Source organism: Nycticebus coucang, chromosome 3 (genome assembly GCF_027406575.1).
Source record: "Nycticebus coucang isolate mNycCou1 chromosome 3, mNycCou1.pri, whole genome shotgun sequence".
NCBI lineage: Eukaryota > Metazoa > Chordata > Mammalia > Primates > Lorisidae > Nycticebus > Nycticebus coucang.
In genome coordinates this window covers 8,766,981-8,771,264 of record NC_069782.1, presented here as the reverse complement: position 1 = coordinate 8,771,264, position 4,284 = coordinate 8,766,981, and the positions used below count along the sequence as shown (strand labels likewise).

The 4,284-nt window shown below is 41.9% G+C and overlaps 1 non-coding gene across 1 annotated transcript; it reads right to left on the bottom strand.

The window, feature by feature from the left end:
• Positions 1–2,254: 2,254 nt before the first annotated feature.
• Positions 2,255–2,361, bottom strand: LOC128582765 (U6 spliceosomal RNA). The gene has a single exon (XR_008379210.1). It is a non-coding gene; the product is annotated as a U6 spliceosomal RNA (small nuclear RNA).
• Between the last annotated feature and the right edge of the window lie 1,923 nt (positions 2,362–4,284).

Below are 4,284 nucleotides of genomic sequence, written 5' to 3'. Positions count from 1 at the left end.
AGTACAAGCATTCTTTGCATTTTTCCTTGCTTATTTTTTACCTCCTTCCCTCCCTTCCTTCCTCCCTCTTCCTCTTCCTCTCATTAATTCAGCACATACTTATTGAGCACCTGCTATTTGCCAGAAGCTGTGCTGGTGGCTGACATGAAGAATTGCCCCATTGAACTGTGATATATTCTTTTTTTTTTTTTTTTTTTGAGACAGAGTTTCATTATGTCACCCTTGCTAGAGTGTCATGGTGTCACAGCTCACAGCAACCTCAAACTCTTGGGCTTAAGCAATTCTCTTGCCCCAGCCTCCCAAGTAGCTGAGATTATAGGCACCTGCCACAATGCCTGGCTATTTTTGTTGTTGTTGCTGTTGTTGTAATTGTCAATGTTGTTTAGCAGGCCTGGGTCAGGTTCGAACCTGCCAGCCCTGGTGTATGTAGCCGGTGCCCTAACTACCGAGCTAAGGGTGCCGAGCTGTGATTTATTCTTTGTTTGTTTTAATTCTTGGAGCTCCAGGCATTTGAAGTGGAGGCAGGAATTGTGACCTAAAAACTTTCTCAAAGAGATTTCTGCTATTTTGGTGAAAGCCTCTGCTGTAAATACTCTGAGGGATGACAAGTTGACTGAGTTATTGTTAATGTAAAACTCCAGAAGCCTCTGAACAGATCGTTTGGAGGCACAGTGATTATTCTTTGTAATTTTCCCCAGGACTGCTTAGGGCTTAATTTCCCTGCTGTGTACATGAGAGATAAAATTGAGTAGAAGTTACAACACAGTTACCCATGGGTCTGTCTTATTATTTCATTCTTTCGGGAGTTAAGTATGAAAATAGTGTTCTGTAAGTTAAAGTTTTTGATGACATATCAGGAAATCCAAAGACATGGATATGTACTTCATTGGCCTGATTCCCACAGAGAGAGACTCACATGACCTAATTTGTTTGGCATTTATATGCCTGAGTTGTCACATTGATCTGAAAACAGATACTATTTTGTCTGTCATGTGTGGCTTTGACTTTTTGAATGTAATGATTATTTTTCTTAGTGCCTGGTTTAGCTATAATTATACGTAGTGGACTATATGATACTAGGGAGGTTTCAGCTCTATTGTAGATTTGCTGATACATCTTGACCTTCACTGTCTATTGGTATCATCTCTTTTTTATTTTTATTCAGATATTATCAAAATGATATACTTTTATAATCATTCAGTTAATTATTTGATTCAATAAACACTTATCGAGCCCCTACTCTTTGCCAGTGTCATAGGTACAGGCATGCAAAGTTATTATATAAGACAAGGTGTCTACGTTTTGGGAACATTATGTCTAATTGAGTGAGGTGACCTTACTCTACAGGCTCTGATACTTGTGTTAAATGTGTGCTTAGATCAAAGCAATGAATTCTTTCTTGAAGGAAGCTCCACAATGAGGACAATAACACTAACATTTCAACTGGGTTTTGTGGGAATAATGAGGTTCTTTTGGTTTTTCTTGGTTCCTTGGTGGGTGGATAGGAATGAAAGGGTATTTTAAGCAGAGGAACAACATATATGTGTGTAAACTTTCTTTTTTAGAACAGGTACAAATTTACAGAAAAATGTGTCACAACTAATAAACCAATATTGGAACATTATTATTAATCAAAGTCCATATTTTATTGAGATTTCCTTATTTATTTTTTTTTTAAGAGACAGCTTTTCATTGTATAGCCCAGGTTGGACTTGGACTCCTGGGCTCAAGTGATCCTCGTGCCTCAGCCTCCCAAGTATCTGGGACTACAATGCATGCCACTGAGCCTGGCTAGAGATTTCTTTAGTTTTTATCTAATGTTCCAGGATCCTATCCAGGATACCACATTATGTTTAGCTGTCATGTCTCCTTAGATACCTCTTGGCTATGAATGTTTCTCGGATTTTTCTTTTCCCTGACAGTCTTAAGGAATATCAGTGAGATATGTAGACCGCTCCTCTGTGGGAATTTGTCTGATTTGTTTTTTCATGATTAACCTGGGGTAAAAAATTTTGGAGAAGAGGACCAAAAAGGTAAAAATGCCATTATCACATCATCGAGGGTACATATTGTGAACAGGATTTAGTCACTGCCGATGTTGATCTTGTTTGCTTGGCTGAAGTGCTGTGTGAAGACACTTACGGAGTGCAGAGTTAATGCTTCACATCCTGGCGGGTGGTGTGTCTACAAATATTATTTAGAATTCTTCTGTCCAAATTATAATGGTAGTTTTCAGCTACTAAATTTTTTTTCATAAAATATGGAACACTTTATGAATTTGTGTGTCATCTTTGCTCAGGGTCCATGCTAATCTACTCTGTATTGGTCCAGTTTTAGTATTTGTGCTGCTGAAGTGAGCACTCAGCTACTATTTTGATGTGATTTAATACACAACAAGATATCTGAAACACTCTCATTTTCACCGTCTCCTGTTGTACTTTACCACTTACATTTGACCAGAAATGTCCTAAAGGGCCCCTCACATGGCTGACAATTGGTGTTGGCTATGAGCTAGGAGCTCAGCTAGTTGATCCAAGAGTCAGGGTTCTTCTCCAGGTGACCTGTCTACATGCCTCGGGTGCTTAACAGCATGGTAGCAGGGATTCAAGAGAGAACATTCCAAGCATACAGAAGCTACAGATATCTTAAGGCCCAGCCTCAGAAGTGACACAGCTTTAACTTCTTCCACATTCTGTTGAATTAAAGCAAGTCATAGGACCATCCCAGATTCAAGGCTGGGAGAAACACATTGCACCTCCTGATAGGAGGATTGGTAGAAAATATGAGGTTATTTTATTATTTATTTTTCAACACAGAGTTCACTTGGTCACCCTCGGTAGAGTGCAATAGCATTTTAGCTCACAGCAACCTCAAGCTCTTGGGTTCAAGTGATCCTCTTGCCTCTCAGCCTCCCAAGTAGCTGGGACTACAGGTGCCTGGCTATTTTTAGAGATGAGGTCTCACTCTGCCTGAGGCTGGTCTCAAACCTATGTGCTCATTCAAGCCTCAACCTCTCAAGTGCTGGGATTACAGGCGGGAGCCACTGTGCCCAGCCAATGTGAGGTCAGTGTAATGATTATTTGGTGGGTAATCAAGTGATTACTTATGGTACTTGGGTACCAGGTTATAAAGGATGAACTGGAATACTATATATTGTTATACATTGATGCTCAGAATCTTAAAAAAAGAGAATTTCATTGGCTCACACCAGCCTTTGATCTGATTTCCACAGGGTCTTGAGTTCTCAGAAGAAGACAGCAAGAACCTTGGGTGAGGAAGTAGATCCCAAGGAAGGACAGAGGAAGTAGCACAATGATTAGTATCTATAGGACAATCTCAGATTTGATGTCACGTGTCCTTAATTTTCTTTCTTTTTTTTTCTTTTTTTTTTTTTTTTATTGTTGGGGATTCATTGAGGGTACAATAAGCCAGGTTACACTGATAATTTTCTTTCTTTATTTATGAGACAGAGTCTCACTACGTTGCCCTCGTAGAGTGCCATGGCATCACAGCTTACAGCAACCTCAAATTCTTGGGCTTAAGTGATTCTCTTGCCTAAGCCTCTCAAGTAGCTGGGACTGCAGGTGCCCACCACAGCGCCTGGCTATTTTTTGGTTGTAGTTGTTGTTTGGCAGACCCAGGCTGGATTTAAACCCACCAGCTCCAGTGTATGTGGCTGGCGCCCTAGGGGGTCCTCAAACTTTTTTTTTTTTTTTTTTACCTATCATTTCTGGGTTTTAGGTTTAAGATTTTTTTTTTTTTTTTTTTTTTTTTTTTTTTTGGCCGGGGCTGGGTTTGAACCCGCCACCTTCGGCATATGGGACCGGCGCTCTACCCCTTTGAGCCACAGGCGCCGCCCGATTTTTTTTTTTTTTTTATAGACAGAGTCTCACTGTACTGCCCTCGGGTAGAGTGCCGTGTGATGCCAGCAACCTCTAACTCTTGGGCTTACGCGATTCTCTTGCCTCAGCCTCCCGAGCAGTTGGGACTACAGGCGCCCGCCACAACGCCCGGCTATTTTTTGGTTGCAGTTTGGCCGGGGCTGGGTTTGAACCCGCCACCCTCGGCATATGGGGCCAGCGCCCTGCTCACTGAGCCACAGGCACCGCCAAAACATTTAAAAGACTTTTTTTTTTTGGTTGCAATTCAGCCGGGGCCGGGTTTGAACCCGCCACCCTTGGTACATGGGGCTGGCGCCTTACCAACTGAGCCACAGGCGCCGCCCCGGTCCTCAAACTTTTTAAACAGGGGGCCAGTTCACTGTCCCTCAGACCGTTGGAGGGC